Genomic DNA, 16,273 nt, shown 5'->3' with positions numbered 1-16,273 from the left:
AATCACAAGACTACTTCATCTTCATATATATATATACATATATATATATATATATATATATATATATATATATATATATATATATAAATGCCGTCTGCTCACGGCTCATTTGGGAGGACATTATAATGGACAGCTGATGACTCATATCTATTTACAGTATCTCAGGAATGAAGGGGAGTGGGTTTTTTTAAATCTCCCCCTGGGTGGGAGGATTGATTTAGAAGGTATAGCATAGGAATGTGTGTTTAATGAAGTGTGTGCTGGTCAGAGACAATTGGGGAGGTGTGGAATGTTCTGCAGTTGGGATGGGAGGAAACGACAAAGAAATTCCAGTACGTTGCCTCACTTTTTTTTTTCCGTTCCGGCATTCCTTTAGGGTCGAATCACACTGTCTGTGTGATTGTGTGTGTGTGTGTGTGTGTGTGTGTGTGTGTGTGTGTGTGTGTGTGTGTGTGAGAGTTACATGCTGAATCAATCACTCCCCCCCCTGGCAATGTCAGTGTATTACAGTCCAGCGTTGGTATTGACAGCTGAATTAAGGTCACCTTCACATAGACTGGATACAAAGCAATACTAAATGTTCCATCCATCCATCCTTTCATCCATTTTCTACCGCTTGTCCCTTTCGGGGTCGCGGGGGGTGCTGGAGCCTATCACAACTGCACTAGGGCGGAAGGCGGGGTACACCCTGGACAAGTCGCCACCTCATCGCAGGGCCAACACAGATAGACAGTATTCACAATCACATTAATTTTTAATACATTTAATAGAATACATCTGGGGCGTCAAGCTTATTTTAGATCGGGGGCCACATGGAGAAAAATCTACTCCCAAGTGTGCCGGACTGATAAAATCACGGCACGATAACGTAAAAATCAAGACAACTTCAGATTGTTTTCTTTGTTTAAAAATAGAACAAGGACATGGTGAAATTGTACAAATCATAATGTTGTTGTTGTTTTTTAACACTTACATGTTGCGGTTAATAATATTCTATCTTCATTTGTCGTTATTTTATATTTTCTGAATAAATTATGTGATAATGTTCATCAGTCAACTCATTGGTGTTAATTTTCAATCTATCAAGATAAAAAAAAAAATTATATCAAAATCAAATTACAGGATGTTATTTATGTAGTTTGATCATTTTCCTCGACTGATGTACTAACATCATGTGGTTTATTATGTACATATGTAGCATCATCTACAAAGATACAAAGAATTGCTATTACGACATCCAGTGGACACATTTAGAACAGCAGTTTCTTTCATTCAAAAATTTCAGGTACATTTTTATACTTAGCAAACTCATCCCGCGGGCTGGATGAAACCTGTTTGCGGGCCTGATTCGGCCGTCGGGCCATACGTTTAACACCCCTGGAATACATGCATGGACAGTCATGGTCTTTTTTTAACGAAAAGCAATTTTCATACCTTAACACACTAGGAGGAATAGTTATATTACAACAGCAATCCCTCGTTTATCGCTGTTAATTGGTTCCAGACACGACCGCAACAAATGGATTTCCGCAAAGTAGGAATCATCAATTATAAACCCAATATTTTCATGGCTTGAGCATAAAAAAACTGTTTACGTCGTTCTAAATAACATTTTCAACATTATGAGCGCCGTCTAGACATGAAATGGCACTCATGAGTCACCTTTTAATCCAATATAGTAATGTTGCCTGAGGCTGAGCCACTCAGTGGCCAGGGTACTGAACAGCGTGATCTGTTTGGTTTGGTCTCATCTAGTGGCCAGTGCTACTGCACCATTGCTATTTTTAAATAACTTAGCCATTTTTATGCATGTAAAGGTTTAATCCAGGGCAAAAATGTTGCAGAACATAATATAAAAAACTGAAAAAAAAACTCTGCGATGCGGTGAAGCTGCAATATTTGAAACAGAATGTGGCGAGGGACGACGATATTCTCTTTGTCATGGAGGTTAGACTATTAGTAATACTGTCTAGTAGGGGTCGGCGCCCCTGCAAATGTTGGTATCAAGGTAGCACCAATTAAATACAGGGCCAGTTTTGCTGATAGCAATATTGATTAAAACATTTAGAACAGGCGTGTCAAACATACGGCCCACGAGCCGTATCAGGCCCTCAAACAGGTTTAATCGGGCCCACGGCCCACAAGATCAGTTTGCGAAATATAAAAATGAGCTGCATTTTTTTCAATGAAAAAAACTGCTGTTCTGAATGTGTCCACTGGATGTCGCAATAGCAATTCAAGTGTAACCCATGTCACACATGACATTGTTGAAAGATGACGTGTGAGCTGGCATTAAGCGCCCTCTGGATTGGCTGCCGCTCCTCCAATCAGCGCAGGTGCTAGCAATGAGCTAATCCTGTTGTGGCTAGCAGCAGATGGCAGCATTATTGACACACAATACCTTTTTTCATTGTAAAGTATCCACTAAATGGATAAAATTACGAAAACCGTAAGATGCAAATACTTAAGTCAACTTGACTATCATCTGTTTAGTTAGAGTTCCATACAGCGCTTGGAATTGATTTAATACATGATGTGCACCCTGAACTCCATTGTAAAAAAATTTGTTTCTACATTCGTTGTGTTTGTTCTATTTTATTTTATGCTTAAATATACTTTGTTCACGTTGATTAAGTTTGTAGTTATGTTTCCTTGATTTCGGTTATGATGTCATTTTGAGAATTGGTTTGTTTAATATTATAATTGTAATATTTGAATGATGATAAATTAATGTGTCGCGGCAGTTGTGGATTTCACCAATGCAGCAATTTGAGGAAACACTTGATTGTTTTTTCATACGTTTTTAACGGTGAACTTCCAAAATGAGAATCCAAAACAGGAAATGCCTAAAGTTTAATGACTTTGTAACAACATAAAGTCTAAGTTCATTGTGTTCTTCATGTTTTGTTTTTTAAACTGCACCAATTTTTTCCTCAGAATTTTAACTTGAAGTGTTTTTCCAAGAGGATTATTTGTATTATGTACATTTTCAGAATGTGCTTGTTCTGTTTTTGGCCAAAGTAAGACAAAGAAAACAATATATAGTTGTCTTTATTTTTAAGTTTTAATGTCATGATTTTACCAGTCCGGCCCGCGTGGGAATAGATTTTCCTCCATGAGCTAAAATGAGTTTGGCACCCCTGATTTAGAAGGTTCTTGACAAGACTGCAATATGTCATGGGTGGCAGGGTTGGGTAACGTAATGATGTAATCAGTTAATTTTCATAATCATCCATTAATTATGCAAAATTATGCCAAAAAATGATTAGCCTTTTAATTTTCCTGAGGGAACATTCCTGAAGGAATCAATAAAGTACTATCTATCTATCTATCTATCTATCTATCTATCTATCTATCTATCTATCTATCTATCTATCTATCTTTTACGCATATGCAAAAGGTGATTCGAAAACATGCAAAGCTAAACAAAAATTTCCAGACCTACAAACAAAATTTCTTCCGTCACTTGTTTTTGTCGTCTTGTTGACAGTGATAGCGCTTAAGTGGTGGTTGGGGCCACAGCAGCTCCCAGTGCACGTTGAGAAGGGCTTTCATTTCAGAAATGCCAAAAGTCGCTACTTGATTTGTTACTCATTTTCCCTTTTTTGAAGTCTAAATGGGGTTTGATTACTCGCAAAATTTGGAAACAGCGCGTACTCCTGCTACGTCTTCTTATTCTCTGGCTTATCAGGAGCATGAGAAATTGTTTATGGGCGCCACATATATTTGTGCCAGTTCAAATTTATTTGTGTCGGGTCACAAATACAAACCCCGTTTCCATATGAGTTGTGAAATTGTGTTAGATGTAAATATAAACGGAATACAATGATTTGCAAATCATTTTCAACCCATATTCAATTGAATGCACTACAAAGACAAGATATTTGATGTTCAAACTCATAAACTTTATTTGTTTTTTGCAAATAATCATTAACTTAGAATTTTATGGCTGCAACACGTACCAAAGTAGTTGGGAAAGGGCATGTTCACCACTGTGTTACATGGCCTTTCCTTTTAACAACCCTCAGTAAACGTTTGGGAACTGAGGAGACACATTTTTTAAGCTTCTCAGGTGGAATTATTCCCCATTCTTGCTTGATGTACAGCTTAAGTTGTTCAACAGTCCGGGGGTCTCTGTTGTGGTATTTTAGGCTTCATAATGCGCCACACATTGTCAATGGGAGACAGGTCTGGACTACAGGCAGGCCAGTCTAGTACCTGCACTCTTTTACTCTGAGCCACGTTGATGTAACACGTGGCTTGGCATTGTCTTGCTGAAATAAGCAGGGGCGTCCATGGTAACGTTGCTTGGATGGCAACATATGTTGCTCCAAAACCTGTATGTGCCTTTCAGAATTAATGGTGCCTTCACAGATGTGTAAGTTACCCATGTCTTGGGCACTAATACACCCCCATACCATCACAGATGCTGGCTTTTCAACTTTGCGCCTATAACAATCCGGATGGTTCTTTTCCTCTTTGGTCCAGCGGACACAACGTCCACATTTTCCAAAAACAATTTGAAATGTGGACTTGTCAGACCACAGAATACTTTTCCACTTTGTATCAGTCCATCTTAAATGAGCTCAGGCCCAGCAAAGCCGACGGCGTTTCTGGGTGTTGTTGATAAACGGTTTTCACCTTGCATAGGAGAGTTTTAACTTGCACTTACAGATGTAGCGACCAACTGTAGTTACTGACAGTGGGTTTCTGAAGTGTTCCTGAGCCCATGTGGTGATATCCTTTACACACTGATGTCGCTTGTTGATGCAGTACAGCCTGAGGGATCGAAGGTCACGGGCTGAGCTGCTTACGTGCAGTGATTTCTCCAGATTCTCTGAACCCTTTGATGATATTACGGACAGTAGATGGTGAAATCCCTAAATTCCTTGCAATAGCTGGTTGAGAAAGGTTTTTCTTAAACAGTTCAACAATTTGCTCACGCATTTGTTGACAAAGTGGTGACCCTCGCCCCATCCTTGTTTGTGAATGACTGAGCATTTCATGGAATCTACTTTTATACCCAATCATGGCACCCACCTGTTCCCAATTTGCCTGTTCACCTGTGGGATGTTCCAAATAAGTGTTTGATGAGCATTCCTCAACTTTATCAGTATTTTTGCCACCTTTCCCAACTTCTTTGTCACGTGTTGCTGGCAACAAATTCTAAAGTTAATGATTATTTGCAAAAAAAAAAGTTTATCAGTTTGAACTTCAAATATGTTGTCTTTGTAGCATATTCAACTAAATATGGGTTGAAAATGATTTGCAAATCATTGTATTCCGTTTATATTTACATCTAACACAATTTCCGACTCATATGGAAACGGGGTTTGAAGGTTTAGATTTAAAATGTAGGCCTAGATTTAACATTTAGATTTAGATTTAACATTTAAGTTTAGATTAAACATTTAGGTTCAGATTTAACATTTATGTTTGGATTCAATATTTAGCGCTCACATTTAGATTTAGATTGAAGATTTAGTTTTATATTTAAGAATTAGGTTTAGATGCAACATTTATTTTTATATTCAACATTTAGCACTCACATTTAGATTGTTTTAGATTTAAGATTTAGGTTTAGATTTAAGAATTAGGTTTTGATTCAACATTTAGGTTTAGATTCAAGAATTAGATATCATATTTAGTATCAACATTTAATTTGAACTTAAATGCGATGACAATGAGATAAATAAAAAAAAAGTGAGTTTAATCTGAGAAATATATCTGCTAGAATGTGTGACTGAACTTTTACATTCGGCACCCCATAAAACCGGACTTGAAGCACCCAACACACTTTTTTTCTTTGTCATAAAAAAACCCCACTAAAACTTGTGCAAATTAAAATAGAATGTAAACATATTCAAACCCTTTAAAAAAATATGGCTCTCAAGTAGCCAGAACAATGTTATTATATATCACATTTCTTCTGCAGAGAAAGTATATTGTGTGGCTACTTATTTATTGTATTTAATTTTTAAATAAAACTTGGTAATACGTGTGTATGAGTACTTATTGAGCACATTCAACAATACCGTGATATTAATGACAACAGTGATATTTTTTGTGAAAACAACCACGATATGAAATCTTCATATCGATACATCCCTACAATTGACATAAGCATTGTAATACATTTTTACAGGACAACCAAGAGGCTCTTGAAGGCAGCAGGAAAGGTCAGCAGTGTGTTAGATATAGGGATGGGCGATACAGCAAATGTTGGTGTCGATCTGATACCAGGAAAATATATGAGAATTTTTGACGATTCTGATACTTTTTTTTTTAAAAGAACATTTCCCCAAGATCATTTAATGATTTTGTGATTTTGCCTTAGATTTGTATATCATGATTACAATTACAATAACACCCAATGTTGTTGTTTTTTCAAGATTATTGACTAATTTTGTGATGTTGTCTTTATTTGTTGGTCGTGATTATAATCAGAATAAAAAAGTCAACACATATATTTGTGAATAATTTAACAATGCATAAATATAACAATATAAGACAATACTTACCACTTGTGAAAAAAAATAAATCAGGCTCATTATTGGTTTTGTGATTTTGCATTTGATTTGTTGACTATTGATTACAATCATAATAAAACAAAGGATGAAGTTAAAAGTAATTTACCGATATAGGATAATGTAACAATATAAACAACTAAATACAATTATGCCCTTTTATTACGTACAAATGTTTGAGCAAAATAAGGTCAATAGTGCAAAGTAACTAAATAAAGTTAAGAACTTCTATTGGCTCTCATTGAAATGATTTGGCTTTTTGCCCCCCAAATCTCCTGTGTCCAATAACATAATATAACAAAACCCACAATGCAACAATATGAAAACCAAAATAAACACATTCTGTGTTTGTGAAATTGAACAGAGAACTGAAAAATGGCAACGTCATCGTCACGCTAGTATTGACCCACTGGTATTGATACCATCCATATTTGAATCGGTTCGCCCGCCCCGTGTGTTGTGACTCTGAGTACACATTTAAACAATGACGACATGTTACTGAGTTGCTTCAAAATAAACTACAATGGTCATACTGTACATGAGCAAAGGAATCCATCACTGGGATTCTCAAACTTTGGTACGTGGGCTCCATCTAGTGGTACGCCAAAGAATCACTTGATCAAAGTACAGTGTTTTATTTCCCCATATTCAAACATGGTGGTACTGTTCAAACCGTGTCTAATGTTACACTATGGCCAACATTGTTAAATAAAACCTCTGCCTTGTTTTTGATGAACACTTAGGCCTACTCGGCTAATGTAATTTCATGTTGCTCATTATTGTGGTACTTGGCGAAAAAAAGTTTGAGCACCACTGTGACAGCATGTCCTTTTAGTGAAAGAGCAGGAAGGAGGAAATGTTCACACCACACCCATTGAGACTTTTGGGGAAGTTCTGACGCAATCATGTCATTTTTCTGTCTTCACCTTACTTATCACCAGTGTTGGGATTGTTACTGTAACGCCTTTAGTTACGGCGGTAACTAGTAATCTAACGCGTTATTTTTTATATTCAGTAACTCAGTTACTGTTACTACATGATGCGTTACTGCGTTTTACGTAATTTTTTATGTGGTATCGGCTAGAAACAGAAGATCTGAGTGTGTTTTATTGCAGCGCTGCGGTGTCGTCCTTCTGTGTCACAAGGAAAAGAAGAGGCGTGCTTTCTGTGGGTGGGGGCGGGGGGCTCCCAGACCTTAGTTGAGGGGCGCAGGGGAGACGTTCCTCTAGGGCCTATGTACTTCGGGGCTAACAAACTTCACTTTACCCGGCAGTGTCCCAGAAATGAGGCGCTGGAGCAGACTCCTGGTGAAGTTGAGGGACTGCTTGCTGGTGATGGATCCTAATATTGATTGCACCGATACCAATACTAGCAGGATGGGATCGATATTTGTCAGTTCTCGTCTTTGTTTATCACCGCCAATGTCTGCTTATGTTGTTGTGTGGTTCGTATTGTTATATGTATGCACTGTTATTTGTTGTCTCATTTACAGACCTGTACTCAGGGTGTCCTATTTGCAATTGCATGTAATAAAAGTAAGTACTTTGGATTTTGTTGATGTAGTTACATTGACTTATATTGCATTTGAAGCTATTTAAAATATTTGTCCTGTGTGTTACTCTAATTATTAGAACTAGCAAATTAAAGCCCCCTCAACACACACACACACACACACACACACACACACACACATACACACACACACACACACACACACACACATGAATTGATTTACGTGGACCCCGACTTAAACAAGTTGAAAAACTTATTCGGGTGTTACCATTTAGTGGTCAATTGTACGGAATATGTACTGTACTGTGCAATCTACTAATAAAAGTTTCAATCAAGACATCACACACACACACACACACACACACACACACACACACACACACACACACACACACACACACACACACACTAGTGGTTAGAGTGTCCACCCTGAGATCGGTAGGTCGTGAGTTCAAACCCCGACCGAGTCATACCAAAGACTAAAAAAATGGGACCCATTACCTCCCTGCTTTGCACTCAGCATCAAGGGTTGCAATTGGGGGTTAAATCACCAAAAATGATTCCCGGGCGTGGCACCGCTGCTGCTCACTGCTCCCCTCACCTCCCAGGGGGTGAACAAGGGGATGGGTCAAATGGGGAGGACAAATTTCACCACACCTAGTGTGTGTGTGACAATCATTGGTACTTTAACTTTAACTTAACACACACACACACACACACCCACACACACACACACACACACACACACACACACACACACACACACACACACACACACACACACACACAAATTCTTGTATTTGTTACCTTCTTGAGTGCTACCTCTTTAGGCCCACCCTTTCTAGATATGTAACAATTTGTATTTACAACATTAATAATATATACGGGCAGCACGGTGGAACAGGGTGTAGTTCTGAGTTCAATCCCGGGCTCGGGATCTTTCTGTGTGGAGTTTGCATGTTCTCCCCGTGACTGCGTGGGTTCCCTCCGGGTACTCCGGCTTCCTCCCACCTCCAAAGACATGCACCTGGGGATAAGTTGATTGGCAACACTAAATTGGCCCTAGAGTGTGAATGTGAGTGTGAATGTTGTCTGTCTATCTGTGTTGGCCCTGTGATGAGGTGGCGACTTGTCCAGGGTGTACGCCGCCTTCCGCCCGACTGCAGCTGAGATAGGCTCCAGCACCCTCCGCGACCCCAAAAGGGACAAGCGGTAGAAAATGGATGGGATGGATAATATATACATACTCTATGCAAATATAAAAAAGCTTGTTGTGAAAAATGAGTTAGAATTTCACAAGAAAAAGGTCAAAAGCTTAAAATGTTGGCAACTTTATGAAAAGGGTCGTAATTTTACTCGACAAAAGTCACAATTTTATAAGAAAACTTTAAAATGTTGCCAATATTAATAATAATATACTAATATTAATAATAATTTTACAAGAAAATATTGCAATATTTCAGAAACAGAAAAAATATGAGAAGTTGTTCCCAATTTTATAAGAAAAAAGTCGACACATTGTGATAAAAAGACTGCTTTTAGTAAATTGTTTTGACTTTTTTGTTTTTAATTGTTTTTTAATCTTCATTATTTACTTCAAGTTATTACAGTATGTCTTTATAAACATATTTATTTGATTAATTTCGGCCAAAGGGGGCACATTTCAATTTCAATCAATCAATCAATCAATCAATCAATCAATCAATGTTTACTTATATAGCCCTAAATCACGAGTGTCTCAAAGGGCTGCACAAGCCACAACGACATCCTGGGCTCAGATCCAAAATCAGGGCAAGAAAAAACTCAACCCAATGGGATAACAAGTCGAGTGGATCTAGCATAATAGTGTGAGAGTCCAGTCCATAGTAGATCTAACATAATAGTGAGAGTCCAGTCCATAGTGGATCTAACATAATAGTGTGAGAGTCCAGTCCATAGTGGATCTAACATAATAGTGAGAGTCCAGTCCATAGTGGATCTAATATAATAGTGAGAGTCCAGTCCATAGTGGGGCCAGCAGGAGATCATCTTGAGTGGAGACAAGTCAGCAGCGCAGAGACGTCCCCAACTGATGCACAGATGAGTAGTCCACCCTGGGTCCCGACTTTGGACAGCTCGTGCCTCATCTGTGGTCACTAAATCTGTGCAGAAAATAAACGGCAGAAAGGGGGGTCTATTTAAAGGCTAGAGCAGGGGTGCTCACACTTTTTCTGCAGGCGAGCTACTTTTCAATTGATCAAGTCCTGGGGATCTACCTCATTCATATATATAATTTATATTTACTTATTTATGAAACATATGTTTTTGTTAACAAGTTAAATATGTTTAATGATAATGCAAGCATGTTTAACACATATAGTTAATATTGTTAATAAGTTAAAGGTGTTTAATGAAAATACAAGTATGTTTAATACATATAGTTAATATTGTTAACAAGTTAAAGGTGTTTAAAGATAATGCAAGCATGTTTAACACATATAGTTAATATTGTTAATAAATTAAAGGTGTTTAATGATAATACAAGAATGTTTAACACATAGTTAATATTGTTAACAAGTTAAAGGTATTTAAAGATAATACAAGCATGTTTAACGCTTATAGTTAATATTGGTAATAAGTTAAAGGTGTTTAAAGATAATACAAGCATGTTTAACACATATAGTTAATATTGTTAACAAGTTAAAGGTGTTTAAAGATAATACAAGCATGTTTAACACATATAGTTAATATTGTTAACAAGTTAAAGGTGTTTAAAGATAACACAAGCATGTTTAACACATATAGATTCCTTTCTTTCATGAAGACAAGAATATAAGTTGGTGTATTACCTGATTCTGATGACTTGCATTGATTAGAATCAGACAGTAGTGCTGATAAGGTCCGCATTTTCGAATGGAGGAGAAAAAAAGTCCTCCTTTCTGTCCAATACCACATGAAAGTGGTTGCTTTTTGGCATCTTATTTATCCAGCTTCCGTACTCCTTTGTATACACTTTACAAGAAATACATTGTTGGCAAACTCCGTAGCTTGCTAGCTTGTGCACGCCAGCTTTCTGAGACTCTTATTTTGGTAGCGCAAGCAGGATGAAGCAGAGCTTTTATTGTGCAACTGTGCAGTCGGTCTTTGGAGTTTTGACGACAGGTACGGCGCCAGAGTCTGTTGAAATAAAGTGTTTCTCGCCTTCCTGTCGGTAATTTTAATGAGCTGGCAGCAGCCAGCGTCATCTCAGAAGACCCTCGGGTGTCGTGAATGTCAATCAAGTGACGAAAGTGACGTCATAGTGAAGATTTATGATCGCTCATTTTTAGGACTATTTTTTTAATGCCTGGCTGGTGATCGACTGACACACCATCCGAGATCGACCGGTAGCTCGCGATCGACGTAATGAGCACCCCTGGGCTAGAGTATACAAATTAGTTTTAAGATGGGACTTAAATGCTTCTACTGAGGTAGCATCTCTAACTTCCATTCCAGAGTACTGGACCAAGAAATAGAAAACGCTCTATAGCCCGCAGACTTAAAAAAAAAAACCATTCGTACACACTTGTTATTACATATGTTGGCCACAGGGGGAGCACTTCTAATTTTTACACACACTTGTTATTTCATATGTTGACCAGAGAGGGGGTACATTTAAAACCGACACACAGTCAATTTGAAAAATCTCTTCTTTTTGGGACGACCCTAATGTTGATAGATTTCACCACCAGGAGTGCAAATGAGACATTCACTATTAGATGCAATGTTTTCCGTATTAGGACCATCATTTCGGTCCTAACTTGTTCACCGGTCCTCATGTAGAAGGTACTGATGATTTCCGGGCGCGGCCACCGTTGCTGCCCACTGCTCCCCTCACCTCCCAGGGGGTGAACAAGGGGATGGGTCAAATGCAGAGGACACATTTCACCACACTTAGTGTGTGTGTGTGTGACAATCATTGGTACTTTAATTTTAACTTTTCCTTATTGATGTCTCAAGAAGGGTAGAAATACAACCCCAACTACACACACACACACACACACACACACACACACACACACACACACACACACACACACACACACACACACACACACACACACACACACACACGCGCGCAAGGGAAATGTCTCTGTATCAGTTCAAACTGTGGTACGCGGGTACGTGGACTCCATCGAGTGGCACACCCAAGAGTTGATTCATTATTTAGTACAGTGTTTTACTTTCCTATATTCAAACATAGTGTTACTAATCAAACTATGTAATGTAATATCAAATATACGTGTTAAATAAAATATCAGCCTTGGTTTTTGATGAATACTTGGGCCTACTACGCTACTGTATTTTAATGCTGGTCATTATGGTGGTATTTGGAGAGCCAAGTGTTTTCTGGGGTAGTACTTGGTGATGTATAGGCGATAATGTTCCTTTATTTACTTGGTTTCAAATTGATACCAACTGATATTTTCAGTATCGTCCAGTTCTACTTTAAGCACTACTAAGTGTGAATGTTGTCAGTCTGTCTGTGTTGGCCCTGCGATGAGGTGGCGACTTGTCCAGAGTGTACCTCGCCTTCCGCCCGAATTCAGCTGGGATTGGCTCCAGCACCCCCGTGGGACGAGCGCTACAAAATGGATGGGTGGATGGATGACATATTGATATCATTTCGTATCAAATGGGCAGCACGGTGGAATAATGGTAAGCAATTGTTCTTCCCACGTGCCCAACAACAGTATGTTAGGCCAGTTGGTATATTGACATTTTTCAAGTAAAAAGTATTAGTATCGGCAACATCGGGCATGTGTTTACCTGGTATCGGGTCGACAGGAACATGTGCAGTATCGCCCAGCCCTGATGTGGGTGTGGGTGTTGAGTGAGCGGTGGGCGGGGCAGGAGAAGTCCGCCGGCACCACTGACAGACACCAGGCACTGACAGTACCCACTTTACCACCGGACCGAACTTTGGTACTGCTTCCGGGTTAGTTCGACACAGAACCGGACCGAGTTTGTCGAAGAAACAATAAGGACGTCATCTTAGTTGACATCTGCTGTTTAAGGTAAGCCAGTTAGCATAAAGTGCACTGTTGGGGTGTTAACAGCGGGGGGGTTAAGTTGAGTCAATATTGTCCTGCTTTGTTTACAAAACATTTTAATCCCACGTTTGTTTACTTTTGTTAAGTTTGGAGTCGTTTCTGACGCGGTGGCGTGCTTGCCAGTGTAGGCTGAACGACAAACGCGTGGGGGCGGGGGGTGTTGAACGACATGCTGAACTCGCTTTAAAATAGAGCATTTTCATTCTGCAAAGTCGGTAAAATACATTTTAAACCCACCATTGTGTGACTGCTGGGAGAATACGTTAGAACCGCTGTGTCGTTCGGCGTGGGTCCAACACCTCAACATTGAATCACTTTCAAGTCATGTCATCGTCCATTCAAAACGTCACTGCCGTGTGTCATAATAACCGACACGCCATAGAAATAGCTTTAAAACAACCCTTATAAAAAGTTGAATTGTTGCCGGACTTGTATGTCTTTCTGTGTATGACAGTGTTTCCAAACTTTGGCCTGGGGGCTATTTGTGGTGTTCTGTCAAAATGCGCCAACGCTAATGAGCATGCGCACGCATGCGCATCAACGCTAAAGTTTTCCTTCAAAATAAAATCAAAATGACCTACTTTGTGTAGACCAGGGGTGCTCACACTTTTTCTGCAGGCGAGCTACTTTTCAATTGATCAAGTCGTGGGGATCTACCTCATTCATATATATAATTTATATTTACTTATTTATGAAACATATGTTTTTGTTAACAAGTTAAAGGTGTTTAATGATAATACAAGCATGTTTAACACATATAGTTAATATTGTTAATAAATTAAAGGTGTTTAAAGAAAATACAAGTTTGTTTAATACATATAGTTAATATTGTTAACAAGTTAAAGGTGATTAATGATAATACAAGCATGTTTAACACATATAGTTAATATTGTTAAGTTAAAGGTGTTTAAAGATAATGCAAACATGTTTAACACATATAGTTAATATTGTTAACAAGTTAAAGATGTTTAGTGATAATGCAAGCATGTTTAACACATATAGTTAATATTGTTAATAAATTAAAGGTGTTTAATGATAATACAAGAATGTTTAACACATAGTTAATATTGTTAACAAGTTAAAGGTGTTTAAAGATAATACAAGCATGTTTAACATATAGTTAATATTGTTAACAAGTTAAAGGTGTTTAAAGATAATACAAGCATGTTTAACACTTATAGTTAATATTGGTAATAAGTTAAAGGTGTTTAAAGATAAAACAAGCATGTTTAACACATATAGTTAATATTGTTAATAAGTTAAAAGTGTTTAGAGATAATACAAGCATGTTTAACACATATAGATTCCTTTCTTTCATGAAGACAAGAATATAAGTTAGTGTATTACCTGATTGTGATGACTTGCATTGATTGGAATCAGACAGTAGTGCTAATAAGGTCCGCATTTTCGAATGGAGGAGAAAAAAAGTCCTCCTTTCTGTCCAATACCACATGAAAGTGGTTGGTTTTTGGCATTTTATTTATCCAGCTTCCGTACTCCTTTGTTTACACTTTACAAGAAATACATTGTCGGCAAACTCCGTAGCTTGCTAGCTTGTGCACGCCAGCTTTCTGAGACTCTTATTTTGGTAGCGCAGGCAGGAGGAAGTAGCGCTTTTATTGTGCAACTGTGCAGTCGGTCTTTGGAGTTGACGACAGGTACGCGCCAGAGTCTGTAGAAATAAAGTGTTTCTCGCCTTCCAGTCGGTAATTTTAATGAGCTGGCAGCAGCCAGCGTCATCTCAGAAGACCCTCGGGTGCTGTGAATGTCAATCAAGTGACGAAAGTGACGTCATAGTGAAGATTTATGATCCTCATTTTTAGGACTATTTTTTTAATGCCTGGCTGGTGATCGACTGACACACCCTCCGAGATCGACCGGTAGCTCGCGATCGACGTAATGAGCACCCCTGGTGTAGACTTACCTTGTATAAACTTTGTCACTCGCGCTACAAGTAAGTAATTATTTTGACTTACATTTAGTTTATTGTGTTTGCTGACCAGTAAATATGTAGACACTTACAGCGTGAGGAAGTCCACATTGTTTTTGATTGATTGAGACTTTTATTAGTAGGTTGCACAGTGAAGTACATATTCCGTACAATTGACCACTAAATGGTAGCACCCCAATAAGTTTTTCAACTTGTTTAAGTCGGGGTCCACTTAAATTGATTCATGATACAGATATATACTATCAGATATATACTATCATCATAATACAGTCATCACACAATATAATCATCGGGTATATCCATTTAATTATTTACATTTTTTACAATCCGGGGTGTGGGTGGGTTAGGTTTTTGTTGTTATCATCAGTCATCAACAATTGAGAACAGAGAAATGGATATTGAAACAGTGTAGGTCTGACTTGGTAGGATATGTACAGCAAGTAGTGGAGATTTAGAGAGACAGAGAGATCAGAAGGCATAAGAAAAAGTATCTACATTTGATTGTTTACATTTGATTATTAACAATCCGGGGAGGGTGTTAGTTTAGGGTTGAAGTTGCCTGGAGGTGTACTTTTATTGCGGTTTTGAAGGAGGATAGAGATGCCCTTTCTTTTATACCTGTTGGGAGCGCATTCCACATTGATGTGGCATAGAAAGAGAATGAGTTAAGACCTTTGTTGGATCAGAATCTGGGTTTAACGTGGTTAGTTTAACGTGGTTAGTGGAGCTCCCCCTGGTGTTGTGGTTATGGCGGTCATTTACGTTAAAGAAGTAGTTTGACATGTACTTGTCTATTAACCGTAAGCATGTAGACAAGTTCACATTGACGCAAATAATGGTAGCCTACATTTTTGTTTTCAACACCGTTGTTTAAACAGGAATAGCAATTGGTAGTTTTTTTGGCAGCTCATTCTAACGGAACAGTTGCCCGCAGTTTATTTTATTGCCCCTTGACATATTCTAAGAAGTTAAACCCCTGAAGCCCAAAAACTGTTGTGCTGTAGAGAGGACATCATGGGCTTTCCAGTAATATTTGAACGAATTAGAATCGTTTTTATTATCAATATACAAATGTACAAGGAAATTATGCCCATTCCCCCCGTTACTTGTGTAAATAATTAAAAGCCATGGAAATATTGATGCAATAAAACATTTGCAAATATCTTACTACACTTCACTCAACAAATAAAACAGACACTAAAAAAACATAC

General features: G+C 38.2%; 1 protein-coding gene across 2 annotated transcripts in view; it reads left to right on the top strand.

Moving 5' to 3' along the window:
* Positions 1–16,273, top strand: part of LOC133572619 (unconventional myosin-Ic-like) — a 153,438-nt gene that overhangs the window by 17,858 nt on the left and 119,307 nt on the right. Inside the window, exon 1 of one of the 2 annotated variants that reach the window (XM_061925455.2) lies at positions 12,918–13,075. The exons of the other annotated variant lie outside the window; for it this stretch is intronic. The gene's annotated coding sequence lies outside the window, so the exon portion shown is untranslated. Of the gene's footprint in view, positions 1–12,917; positions 13,076–16,273 lie in introns of those variants that run through there. 2 annotated transcript variants of the gene reach the window in all.

The sequence above is a fragment of the Nerophis lumbriciformis genome, linkage group LG30 (genome assembly GCF_033978685.3).
Source record: "Nerophis lumbriciformis linkage group LG30, RoL_Nlum_v2.1, whole genome shotgun sequence".
Taxonomy (NCBI): domain Eukaryota; kingdom Metazoa; phylum Chordata; class Actinopteri; order Syngnathiformes; family Syngnathidae; genus Nerophis; species Nerophis lumbriciformis.
This window is presented reverse-complemented; position numbering and strand designations above follow the sequence as displayed.